General features: G+C 33.3%; 1 protein-coding gene across 3 annotated transcripts in view; it reads left to right on the forward strand.

Annotated features, from left to right (window-relative positions):
* The window catches only part of LOC114326149 (beta-arrestin-1-like), a 1212937-nt gene that overhangs the window by 169703 nt on the left and 1028545 nt on the right, over positions 1–14689 (forward strand). The window lies entirely within an intron of this gene.

Raw genomic sequence — 14689 nt, forward strand, 5'->3', positions numbered from 1 at the left:
TTTAAAATTATGTAAAGTGTATCATTTAAATATTCTTCAAACAAATTTTAATATTTTTTATATTAAAGCTTTTTTAGTTGTGTTGTTCAATGTTTTCCATTAGTATGTTTATAAATAAGTAGGTACCTTTTCTAGTATTATTTTCATTCGATATTCGATAATTAGCTATTACGGTAGTATGTATTACAATAAATTGTACTCTGTTTTTACTTAATTTCTTCTATCTAGATGAGCTTATAAGTACCTACTGATGTGATCTTGATTATTGATATGAGATAATATTCTTATATGTCACTTAATTTAATCAATGTATTAATACTAATCTAATTAATTAACCAGATCACATATCAATATGTTTTCAATCTCAGGGCGAATTATAAATTAATTACTTACTTTCGTGGCTTCTAAATATTTCTTAATGGTTCCTAATCGGGATAGAAAAGAAAAGAGTAAAAAAAATACACATATGGGTTACAATTATAATCAAAATATTTTTTATTTTATTTAAAAGGCAATCAATGCTTAATATTTGCTATTTCTTATTATTCTTAAACATAACATTTACAAATGGGAATCTTATTTCCTTTTGATTTTCAATTGAAAGTTTTTATTAACATTTAACTATTAGGAATTATTAGGAACAACTCTATTTAAGTTTGATGAAGCTTTTCTGATATTATTGATTATGTTATTCAATTTTTTATGTGGAATTTAATACGAAAAACCCATACATTCATGTCCAAACAAATGAGACTGACCTTTTCCTGGTGAACTGAAACTGTCCTCACACAAGACCCGTTTCCTGCTATCCTTGGCTGCGATCAAACCTCGTCCTGGCTTCCAGTAATGTTCTCCTTTGAAAAACTAGCTCGAATAGCTCTCGTTCCAGCGTCTGTCGTGATGCTGTGTTCTACCTTTCTCGAAACTGCTATCAGCTACCGGGACACTCTTGGCTCAAGGAGGTTCTTTTACTCTCGACCTGGCCTACTTCTCGTTCCACGATAGATACTCCACACTCACGGAACTACACCGGCTTTCTCACTCTCCGTACACTACCGTCTACTACTCGACTTCACTTCTCGACAGCTCAAAACATTCTGATCTCTATTTGTCATTCATTCCCCTACTTTCTAAATATCCCTTCCAGATTCACAAATCAAACTTCCACCACCAACTCTCATTCGCAGTATTCCTCAAAACCAATTTTTAAACTTTCTAAATATGCTTAATGGATTTCAAAGAAAACAGTTAATTCCCATTCTAAAATTACTTTCTACTATATACAAATTTTAATGACCTATTCTCTATTTCCACTTAGTCTTATTTAGCATCGGCTAATGACCGATCCTTCCGCGAACAACGATAATGGCCTATTATCGATTTCACTTGAGTCTTATTTAATCACTTCTTAAAATTAAATATAACAATTTGTTGTATACAGGTTGTTCTAAATTTATATGCCCGTGGTTGAGAAAATTAAAAATATTTTATATCAAAGTGAATTTTGTTTATAATTATCAAAATTTAATTTTCATATCAAATAGAAATATAACAAATCCCCGCCTTGTAGTCGATAAAATTTATCTGCATTTTTAAATAAATTTTCTCGAGGCAAAATCAACTCCCTGTATATTTCCTTACTTTAATCTACGTCTTATATCCTAACTTACTATCTACTTCATGTAATTCTGTCTTTTATTCGTGATATTTGTATACATCGTGAATATTATAAATTCCTCGGATCTTTTCCGAGTTCCTGTGCCTCAACTCATAACTATTTATCCCATTTTCATTATTCACGATGTACGGGCCTTCGAAAACAGGCATCAACTTTGCGCAAATGCCACCAGGAAGATTTGATACTTGTAATGCCCTCACGAGTACTTTTTCACCCTTTTGGAAAGTCACTGGTCTTCTTTTTCTATTTTGTTCCTGTCTTTGGATATATTTTTCGTTGCTTCGCCGTAATCTTCTCTGTACGGTTTCAATCACCTGTTGATATTCTTTTGGCTCTTGGTCTTCCCATGGCCTTATCGGCAGTACACCCTTCATGATGTATTCTGGGGTCTCTTTTGTTACTGTGCTCGGAATTGTATTTAGATACCTTTCTATTTCCGCCATTTTCCTGTCCCAGTGGCGATGTTGACCATCTGTTGCAATGCGAAGAAATTTCGTCACTTCCTTTATGAATCGTTCCGAAGGATTACTCTGTGGATGCCTGATGCTGACAAAATTTGTCTCTATTCCTCGTTCTCGAAGTTGTCCCTTGAAACGATCATTTCGGAAATACGTTGCATTGTCCAGTAGAATCTTTTTTGGTGTTCCTACTATGGCTATAAAATTTTCGATTTTTCTTAATATTTCCTGCCCCTTTGTGGTGCGGCAACTATATAATTTTACGTATTTTGAAAACACATCCACCATTACCAGAATATGTTTGTTCCTTTTAGTGGTCATAATTAGATCGCTTAACATATCTATTGCTACAATGTCTAGTTTGTTTCGGGCTTCAATATTTTTGGCAACATTTTCGTTTTTGAAATTCCGACTCTTATATTTTTGACATACATCGCACTTCTGGGTAATTTCCTTTGCAATGCGGTAATCCTGTCGGCTGATGTAATTTTCCCTAAAAACGAGCCAAACTTTTCTGCTACCGATATGCCCATTGTCCTCATGTAATTTCTTTATTATCTTTTCGGCCAATGTCTGTGTCACTAAATATAGTTCCTTTCCGTCTATTCTCTTAAAATATATGTCATTTTCTATTTCCGCTCTTCTTTTCTCTCTTTCCTCTAGGTCTTCTTGGTTTGTCCTTATCTCATTTAACGAATATATCCCTTCTTCTTGTATTAATCTATTTAGTCCCACCTGTAGAGTAATTGTTTCCTTTTTTCTGGTGTCCTCATCCCGTGTTAGAGCGTCGGCTATTATGTTGTCTTTTCCTTTTATATATCGGAACTCAAAATCATACTCCTGTAATAATAGAATGCCTCTATGTATTCTATTATTTACTAATCTATTCTTCATGATATGTACTAAAGCTGCATGGTCTGTTTCGATTGTGAATTTTGCTCCCAATAAGTAAAACCTCAATTTGTTTACGCAATATAGTACACTGGCAAACTCCAATTCTGTAACACTATATTTTCTCTCATGTGTTTTAGTCACTCGAGATATAAAACATATCGGCACTTCTTGGTCGTTTTGTATTTGAGACAGAACTCCTGCAAATTTTTGTATGGACGCATCAGTTCGGAGTATAAAAGGTAAATTGTAAATGGGGTGGTATATTTTCGTTCCTTTTGCGAATTCTCGTTTTAATGTTTCGAAAGCTTCCTCCTGTTCTTCTTTCCAATTCCATTTTATTCCTTTTTTAAGCAACTTTATCAGAGGGATTTCCTTTTGGCTCAAATCGGGAATCAGTTTTTTAAAATAATTAATCGTGCCAAGAAAACCTCTCAATGTTTTCAAATTCGTTGGTCTTGGGTATTCATCTATGAGCTTGACTCTGTCTTCGGATAATCTTACTGTTTTGGTGTCCAATTGAAAACCCAAATAAATGACTTCTTTTTGAAAAAATTGACATTTTTCAATGTTTAATTTCAATCCCGCTGTGTCCAATTCTTCCAGAATTATTTCTATGTGTTTCAGATGACTCTGAGTATCTTGTGAAAAAATTAATAAATCATCGATATAATGAACTATGAAATCTTCGTGGCGATTCAAAATGGTATGTAGAGCTCGGACGAGTGCAGCACAAGCACTCTGCAATCCAAACGGCACTACCTTAAACCGGTAGACAATACCATCAATAGAAAAAGCGGTGTAGTTTCTACACTTTTCAGCTAACGGTATCAACCAAAAACTGTGTTTTAAGTCAATTTTCGAAAATATGTGTGACCCGGTGATTCTTCCAAAAATGGCCTCGATGTTTAGAGGTGATTCATATTGTGATACAGTGTGCTGGTTGATATTCCTGGCATCTAAACATAATCTCAATTCTCCACTGCTTTTCTTTACTATCACAATCGGGTTAACATACGGTGAATCACATCTTTCGATGATTTGATCTTCCAACATTTTATTTATTTCTTCTTTCACCTCTTGTCGATACTTGTATGGAATCGGGTAAGTCTTTGATCGAAAATTTCCCAAGTTTTTCACCTCAAATGAATGTTCGTACTTTTTAGCCACTCTGTTTTCCTCATTGATCAAATTTTCGTAGTTTCTTAACATCAACCGCAATTCTTTTTCTTTCCCTTCTCCACATATCAATTTTCTGTCTTTTTTCTCAGATTCTTCACACATGTTTACCGTGCATTCTGCATCCTCGTTTGCATATACCTCCTCTTCAAATACCACTGTTTCAATCATATTCTTTTCACTTTCATTTTTTAGCTTTATTTCTTCTTCTCCTGAGCCCGTCTCTTCTTTTGAGGAATCCCAGGTTTCCTTTGTTTCTGATACTCTCAAATTTTCTTCTTCTGGGCTCAACTCTTCTTTTGAGGAGCCACAGGTTTCATTTTCTTTTATCTTTTTCTGACCTTTTCTCCTTTTTCTTCTTTGTCCTTGCTTCGCTGCCAAATTCATTTCCACTGTTTGTTCTTTATCTGATTCGTCCGTATTTTGTTTCTCATGTTCCTTGTCCTGTTCTTTTTCTTTTTCTTCTGTTAGTTTCATCGTATTATTTTTAAAATCTATCACTACATGTTTTTCTGCCAATTCGTCCACTCCTACTATCATGTCATGTGACATGTTTGGCATTATTACACATTGTAGTGCATACATATTCTAACCCAGTCGTACCATTACTCGTATGCCTTCATTTATAGTTGCCAATGTCCGTTTGTTTGCGCCCACTAAATTTACCCTAGGTATTTTGTAAATTAAATTTGTTAAGTTAACTTCTTCTATTAGTTTTCTGTTGACCAATGTTATTTCAGATCCAGTGTCTATCATAATTTTAATTGGTTTCTCGTTGATAAATCCATCCACAAATTTTAAATTAACTCCATTTTTCTTTTCGTTGTTTCCTGCCAATTTAATAAATTCCTTGGGGTGACAAAAGATTCCTGTTTGATTTTTGGTTTTTAGTGAGCGCCGTCGTGAAAAGACGCCGGTTGCTCATCGTTGTTTATATTTTCGTCATAATGTCTCTCTCCGTCATATTCATCTGTCTGGGTATTATTTACTTCTCTTCTATTTTCTCTTGTTCTGTCGGATCTGTTTCGGTTTTCTCGATATCCCTGTTCATTTTGTCTACCATTATTTCTGTTTTCTTGATTTGAGCGTGTGGTGTTTCTATTCTGGTATTCTCGATTTCTGTCCTCATTCCATTGCCTATTTCTTTGTTCATAATTTCCTCTTCCGTTGTCTCTATTTTCGTTTTCCCTTCTGGGATTAAAATCTCGTCTTGTATAGTCTCTCCTATTTTGATTTCTATCTCTGTAATCTTGTGTTTCTCGGGGCCTGTAATCTTCTCGCGACCTTCTTGATTTTCTTTCTCTTAGACGTGATTCTCTTATTTGTAGGAATTGGCATAAACTATCTATGTCTTTGTAATTTTGCAATGTGATATGGTCTTCCAGCGTTTCCTCGAAATGTCTTGCAATCAGTTCGACTAATTGTTCCGATGAGTAATTATATTGTAAATGTTTTGCATTATTGTAAATTTGCAAAGCATATGTCCTTTCTGATACACCCATCCTATCATTGTATTTCCCATTTTGCAATTCCTTGTTAATTTCCAATTGTTGGACTTTTCCCCAGAAATAATTCAAAAATTTTTGTTCAAATTGTTGCCAATTGCCGAATTCTTCTTCTTTGCTATCGAACCATAGGCTTGCTTCATATTTGAGATGGTTTCTGATAGTTTCTTTTGCTGTTTCGAAATTTCCGATGTGCTGTATTTTCTTTTTCAGGCTATTTATGAACGGCACTGGGTGTAATCTTCTTACATCCCCGCCAAACCTTATCTTCACGTCATCTGTGCTATGTATAACCATTTCTCTTCTTTCTCCGACATTCTGTTGCGTATTGATTTCCGCAATCTTTCTTTCCACTTCTTCTATGTCTGCTTGAATAGCGTTTTGCAACTTGTTTTCCAAACTTTCCATTTCTTTTTTCTGGCAATTCGTTATCTCCTTTATTTTGCTTTTGATTTCTTTAATCTCTGTCTCTTGTTGTCCCATATCGTTCTTGATCATTGTCAAAAATCCTTTTACTTCCTTTTCATACTTTCCTATGCGTTCCTCCATTTTCTTGTTGTTCTCTTCTATTGCTTGTTTCATTTTTTGTTGTGTTTCATCCATTTTTTGATCCAATTTTTGTTGTGTTTCATCCATTTTTTGTTGTGTTTCATTTTGATTTTTATCCATTGTCCTTTTTGCTTCATCCATTGCTAGTTTTGTTTCCTCCTGATTTTTATCCATTGTCCTTTTTGCTTCATCCATTGCTTGTTTTGTTTCTCTTTGATTGTCATCCAGTTTTTGTGACTGGAGTTGCATCAGTTGTAATAGTTTATCTATTCCTGATAATTCTTGCTGTTCTGATGCCATGATTGTCGTGTCTAAAATATCTTCTTGGTCTGAATGTTCTTTTTGTTTTTTGTTGTCTTTGCTTTGGCTTCTTGTCACAGACATTTGTTTTCAAGAAGTACTGTCCCCGCCAAATATGAAATTTTACTAGTATGTTACCAAGACGACTTTTTCTCACCCAAATATTTTAAATTGTCAATAAATATATCAAATGTAAATATCGTAAAAAATAATATTAAATCAGTTATGTAAAATTTGTACCTAAAGAGATTTAAAATTTTATGTTATCAAATGTATCTCACTTTTTACCACAGGCATATAAATTTTCAAATACCGGCTTTACTCTTTCTATCCTTCAAATTTGCCACTAGAAATACTTTACAATGCTTTCCACGTTGGACGACAGTTGATGTGATCTTGATTATTGATATGAGATAATATTCTTATATGTCACTTAATTTAATCAATGTATTAATACTAATCTAATTAATTAACCAGATCACATATCAATATGTTTTCAATCTCAGGGCGAATTATAAATTAATTACTTACTTTCGTGGCTTCTAAATATTTCTTAATGGTTCCTAATCGGGATAGAAAAGAAAAGAGTAAAAAAAAATACACATATGGGTTACAATTATAATCAAAATATTTTTTATTTTATTTAAAAGGCAATCAATGCTTAATATTTGCTATTTCTTATTATTCTTAAACATAACATTTACAAATGGGAATCTTATTTCCTTTTGATTTTCAATTGAAAGTTTTTATTAACATTTAACTATTAGGAATTATTAGGAACAACTCTATTTAAGTTTGATGAAGCTTTTCTGATATTATTGATTATGTTATTCAATTTTTTATGTGGAATTTAATACGAAAAACCCATACATTCATGTCCAAACAAATGAGACTGACCTTTTCCTGGTGAACTGAAACTGTCCTCACACAAGACCCGTTTCCTGCTATCCTTGGCTGCGATCAAACCTCGTCCTGGCTTCCAGTAATGTTCTCCTTTGAAAAACTAGCTCGAATAGCTCTCGTTCCTGCGTCTGTCGTGATGCTGTGTTCTACCTTTCTCGAAACTGCTATCAGCTACCGGGACACTCTTGGCTCAAGGAGGTTCTTTTACTCTCGACCTGGCCTACTTCTCGTTCCACGATAGATACTCCACACTCACGGAACTATACCGGCTTTCTCACTCTCCGTACACTACCGTCTACTACTCGACTTCACTTCTCGACAGCTCAAAACATTCTGATCTCTATTTGTCATTGATTCCCCTACTTTCTAAATATCCCTTCCAGATTCACAAATCAAACTTCCACCACCAACTCTCATTCGCAGTATTCCTCAAAACCAATTTTTAAACTTTCTAAATATGCTTAATGGATTTCAAAGAAAATAGTTAATTCCCATTCTAAAATTACTTTCTACTATATACAAATTTTAATGACCTATTCTCTATTTCCACTTAGTTTTATTTAGCATCGGCTAATGACCGATCCTTCCGCGAACAACGATAATGGCCTATTATCGATTTCACTTGAGTCTTATTTAATCACTTCTTAAAATTAAATATAACAATTTGTTGTATACAGGTTGTTCTAAATTTATATGCCCGTGGTTGAGAAAATTAAAAATATTTTATATTAAAGTGAATTTTGTTTATAATTATCAAAATTTAATTTTCATATCAAATAGAAATATAACACTACATATTCTTGTGGTTTATTTTTCAGTTTAATTTATGAGTTAAATTAGTCTCTTATTGAATATAATGAAACATAAACAACACATCAAACTTATTCTGAAACTATTTCTTGTGTCTTGTTATATTTCATTATTTTTGTGGTGTAATAAACCACAACACAATGCCACAACCTATCAAATTCAATACATATATTATATCAAAATTGGAAATTATTGCTTTACTAAATTATTCCTTCCTTCAGATAATGTTAAACGCCCAGGAAGTTAAAGGTAATTTTTATATCTAAATATCAAGCTGCCATTTCCAAGTAATACATAACAATCTTTTACTCTACAAAAATGTGGAAATACCAAATTATCGAAATAATGTGGAAATAATAAAGAAAGACGCTAATCAAATTTCTAACTTCTAAGAAAGGCATTGATGAATAGAAAGTTAATCCTTTGCCTGTTGCTTTTATTTTTTTTTCTCTTTGTTGACATACAAATTTGTTGAATTTTTTTTTGACATTGATTTCGAAATAAGAAAGGGACAACAAAAGGCTTCCTTCTCTAACCTTAATGTATGCAACCCATCATTACATTACGAATCCGAAAATTGTTCGCGGAGCGAAAAATTCTGAGCATGTCCAGGATAGGTTTACGTTGACGCCTGCGCATTGGAAACTATTTATTTATTTTTTTATTTATTTTAATTTAAATAAATAAATAAAATTGGAAACTAATCCCGAACTTACTCTGAATACGTTCGAAATGTACTGCGCGAACACTGCTATTATATGGCACTTCCGGTTAGAACTTTTTAACCGGAAGTGATATAAAAAGGGGCATCTTGGATATTAAAGCACCCTATGTAACGCACAGCCGGCACAGCTGAATGTGGCTGAATTTTTATGTACAGTGTTGCCATGCTGTTTTCTATATATTCTTTCATAATTTCAATCAATGTTAAATGTACCTACAAGAATAATAGAATAATAACATTTACTTCTCCGTCATTATACTAGGTATAATGACAAATGAGGTGTCAAATTAAAGCTTATAATCCAAGGATAGTACTAAAGGTAGGAAATTAGATCTAGGTTATCTGTCCATCTGTCTGACTGACCGCGAATATAACTCCCCCGTCACTATAACAGGTAGAATGACAAATGAGGTGTCAAATGAAAGCTTATAATACAAGGATCGTATTAAAGGTGAGAAATTTCTCACCTTTAGTACCATCTTTGGATTATAAGCTTTCATTTGACACCTCATTTGTCATTCTACCTGTTAGAGTGACGAAGGAGTTATATTCGTGGTCGGACGGACAGCCTATGTCAAACTTCTCACCTTTAGTACCATCCTTGGATTATAAGCTTTCATTTGACACCTAATTTGCTGTTCTACCTGCTATAGTGACGAAGGAATCATATACGCAGTCAGACAGACAGACAGCCTAGGTTAAATTTCCCACCTTTAGTACCATCCTTGGATAAGCTTTCATTTGACACCTCATTTGTCATTCTACCTGGTATAATGACGGAGGTGTTGAGTTTGCAAACAGACTGACAAGACGGACGGACGGGCAGATTCGTGGACGTGGACAATTCAATGTTTTCACATTTTTTCAAAATTGGTGAAAACAACAACATAATAAACTTTACTTAATTGGTGTTTCAAAACTACTTACTTTTAACGCATTACACAATATTACAAGGTTTCTAGCAAGTTGAACGTAACAATGATTTAAAATAATCAAGTAAAAACCTATATATACATAACATATTAGAACATACCTAAAATACACAAAAATGATACATTTCACACACAAATATAATATCACAAAAAATTGTAACGTGATAGTATGAAAAAATAGAGGATACGGCAACGGTGTTACATGTGACGGTCGGACCGAGTCGGATCCAATGCCAATATCTACACAGACATATTAGGGTGCTTTAATAACCAAGATGTCCAAAAATGTATACATTTATTATCGCCTTGCCAAGGCGCGTCAAATTTTATCCGCTTGTACTATTCCGGCGACTTTGAACCAGGACTTCCTATTGCAACTTTAGAACCGGAAGTCCGAGGTTAAATTTTTCACCTTTACAACTCTAAAACTGGAAGTACGAGGTCATATTTATTACCTACAATACCACCTTTGGGTTATAACCTCTCTTTCGACACCTCATTTGTCATTCTATCTGTTTTACAATATTCGGGGACAGACAAACGGACGGACAGACAGGCATGATACAGGAAGTATATATTTGTTTTTGTCTTGTTAAAGCTGTTCGAGTAATATTTCGCTTGTACTATTTTGACGACGTTAAAACAGTACTTTCGGCTGTAACTAAAACCGGAAATCCACGGTCAATAAATAGTGTCGAAGTGCCATAAGCCAAATTAAAAAATAGTACGGAAAAATTTGTGATTAGTTTTGTAAACGAATCCACTGAGACCATGATGCAATGGTGAGATGTGTATGGCGAGTTTTATTTCTTAACTGTCTTATAATATTAAACTAACTTTAATATTCAACAGAATATTGCAAAAGTTAAAACAAATGAGGGAGATACAAACGACATCAAAATAGAACTTGGGGTAAGACAAGGAGACAGTCTGTCAACGACATTATTTAATATTGCTCTAGAAGGAGTAATTAGGGACACAGAGCTGAAAAAGACAATTATTTAAAGCTCAACACAGATCATAAGATATGGGGATGACCTGAAACTGGTAGCATGCGATAAAAAAAGACTAGAAGAAGCACTTTTAACCCTGGTAAGAGAAGCAAAGACGAAAGGATTAATAATCAATCAGAATAAAAGAAAATACCTTATAGGCCCAAGAGACAATGTAAACAGAATAACAGAAATAAAGATAGAGTCTGGACACCCTGTATATATACCGGAAATACGGTTCATCTAGTATTACAATTATCCTTAAAACTCCCTGAATAAAAAGCTCGCCAGAAAAACTAATTGACGTAACTTAACCCTTCACGCTGTTCTAATATTTCCTGTTTTTAGCGCTTTCACAATAATAGCTTGATTTATTACTTTCTTAATCAAATCTGTTGATTAGAAAATGACTGAGATTTAAATCCATCCCTACAGGACACTAACAACCCATGCTCGCTCGACAGATCTAATCCCTTTATAAATTGCACACGTAGGCCCTGCTTGAATCTCTAAGCGAAAAATGTATTACAAGAAGTGATCTATTCCTAAGAGAGGAAAATATGAAAAAGAATCAATAAAAGTTAAAGTCGAACTTGATTTAGCTACCTCAAGGAATAGCCCAGTAAATAAACGTTAACACAGCGATACCGTGTAATTTTCTTTGTAACCACCGAATAGGGAACTTGCACATTTTTAAAACGTTTTCATATACTTGGCTTGGTCTTTTTCACTATCTCCACAAGTTTTGTAATCCATTTTTAACATAGTTTTATGTTTCCTAGGCACCTGTAATTTGCAGAATAGCTCATAACTAGCTAACAATGCAATATGTAATTGCTATTATATGGATAAATCGTTTTTTTTTAATTTCAAACTATTTTAAAAATGTGACTAATGCGATGACATTTAAATACCATTTTAAAGTACGTTAACTAATCGATACGTGGTAGTTCAGTAGCAGAGTGGTAGACTAGAGATCGAGAGGTCCTGAGTTTGAAACCCGTCTGTTACGTATCTTTTTTATTTTTTTAATAAATGATTAAAAATTAATATAATTAAAATTCATATTTTATTATATTAACATATAAGTTAATTATTATATATAAATATATTATATATACCATTTTAAATATTTTCTTTGATTTATATGAATTTAAATCCGCTAGAGAGATAATTATGCCTATAAAAAAGTCGATTACAAAATTCTTTTTTCTATTCTCATACTATATTATATCAATAATTATGGTTTCACTACCTGTATCATAATGAACTTCATTATGATGATTTTCATTACGATACAGATTTTTAACCAATAGAATCGCGATATGGCATTCGCAATGAAGGTGGCACACGCGCAGTTCATTATGATGATTTTCATTACGATACAGATTTTTAACCAATAGAATCGCGATATGGCATTCGCGATAAAGGTGGCACACGCGCAGTGACCAATGGCGAGTCAAATACATATACTTTGACAGTTCTCAATATCTAAACAAACTGACAAACTACTTAATTTATTTGTGTTACAAAATTAATAAATTTGAATATATTTTTTGTTGTGAATGATCATAGAAAAAATCGTGTATACAACTTGCATTTAATTATCATTATGAAGCTCGTGGTCTATACGAGCAACCGTCTAAATATTTTTAAAATTGAGGTACTCAAACGTAATGAATTAATGGCGCGGACATTGAACATTTTTAACTTTATGATGTCACGACCAATGAGGGCGCATTTTGGACTGGCTGCTCTAATTTGAAATTTCTCTCTATTTTAATCGTTTTTAGGGGCCAAACGAAAGAAAAAAACAACTTATTTTTTGAAGATATATTTGATATATAGGGTGTCCCAAAAGTAGTGGAACGGTCGAATATTCCGCGAACTAAACATCGGATCGAAAAACTTAAAAATACGTGTTCAATCATTTTCAAAAATCTATCCAATGACACTAAACACCAACCCCCACTACACCCCCTGGAGGTGGGGTGGGGGGTAACTTTAAAATCTCAAATGGAAACCCCTAGTTTTTCTTGCAGATTTGGATTCGTTACGTAAAAGTAGGCAACTTTTATCTAAGACATTTTTTCGAACTGTGGATAGATGGCGCTACAATTGGAAAAAACGATTTATCCTGATACCATAGGTAAATTATAGAAACGGTCTAATATCTCGAGAAATACACTTTCAAATGAGAAACCAAAAAAGAGGTTTTTAATATGTTTCGAAAACCTATCGATAAACACCAAACATGACCTTGTAACCCACCCCCTGGAGATTGGGTGGGGGTAAATTTAAAATCTTAAATAGCAACCCCCACTTTTATTGCAGATTCGAATTCGTCATGAAAAATTAAACAACATTTATTCGAAACATTTTTTAAAATTGCTGATAGATGGCGCTAATAAATCGTATTTTTCCATTAAAGCGCCATCTATCAACAATTCTAAAAAATGTTTCGGATAAATGTTGCTTAATTTTTCATGACGAATCCGAATCTGTAAGAAAAAGTGGGGGTTGGTATTTAAGATTTTAAAGTTACCCCCCACCCCACCTCTAGGGGGTGGGTTGGAGGGTCATGTTTAGTGTTATTCGATAGGTTTTCGAAAAGTATTAAAAATTTTTTTTTTGGTTTCTCATTTGGAAGTGTATTTCTCGAGATATTAGACCGATTCTATAATTTACCTATGATATCAGGATAAATCGTTTTTCCCAATTGTAGCGCCATCTATCCACAGTTCGAAAAAATGTCTTGAATAAAAGTTACTTACTTTTACGTAACGGATCCAAATCTGCAAGAAAAACTAGGGGTTTCCATTTGAGATTTTAAAGTTACCCCCCACCCCACCTCCAGGGGGTGTAGTGGGGGTTGGTGTTTGGTGTCATTGGATAGATTTCTGAAAATGATTGAACACGTATTTTTCTGTTTTTCGATCCGATGTTTAGTTCGCGAAATATGCGACCGTTCCACTACTTTTGGGACACTCTGTATATTGTTATGCTCTACTTTATCTCTTTATTTAGATTGATTAGCAAATTCTTAATTTAATTAATTATTCAATTACTTTAATCACTGCCTATGTAAAACAAAACTAAATTCAAATTAAATACTCCAATAAATTTTATTTTCAGGGCCAATTTTGTATTTCATACAATACCTATGATTTATGGCTTCTAGTATTTCTAGTTGCTTACTTCTTCCAGGATGGAACAGGGAAATTAAAAACATTCAATATCATATAAATGTAATATATTATTCATTTACCAAATAATCCGTGTACATATGATTTAAAAAATACTAAATTTAACTTTGTTGCAACAATTTCTTACTTAATAAATCAAACTTTAATTTTGATATCTCTTTGTTTTAACAAAAAAATTATATAAATAAATTATTATTTTCTCATACTAAATTTAATTTTAATCATAAAAATTTACTTTTATTTATTTGAATTGAATTCTTACATTTGAAATGACTAACTGTGTTATAGTAATGTTCAATAAACAAATAACCAAATATAGTTCGATATAAACAAATTCTCTCCATTCCGACAAATGATTTGACTAAACTTTTTGTTTCTTCACTTCCTATTTTTCCGGATTACGTGGTCCTCGATTCTCCCAACGTACTCTCTGGATGTTGCGCAAAGGTCCCTCTCGTCCAAACTGCTTCCAAAAAAACACACAGGACTTGCTCGAATTCTCTTACTCAATTTCCTCCATGCTCGATATCTTGTGCAAATAGATATCGATTAGCTACTCGTT

This window comes from Diabrotica virgifera, chromosome 5 (assembly GCF_917563875.1).
Source record: "Diabrotica virgifera virgifera chromosome 5, PGI_DIABVI_V3a".
In the NCBI taxonomy this organism is placed as follows: domain Eukaryota; kingdom Metazoa; phylum Arthropoda; class Insecta; order Coleoptera; family Chrysomelidae; genus Diabrotica; species Diabrotica virgifera.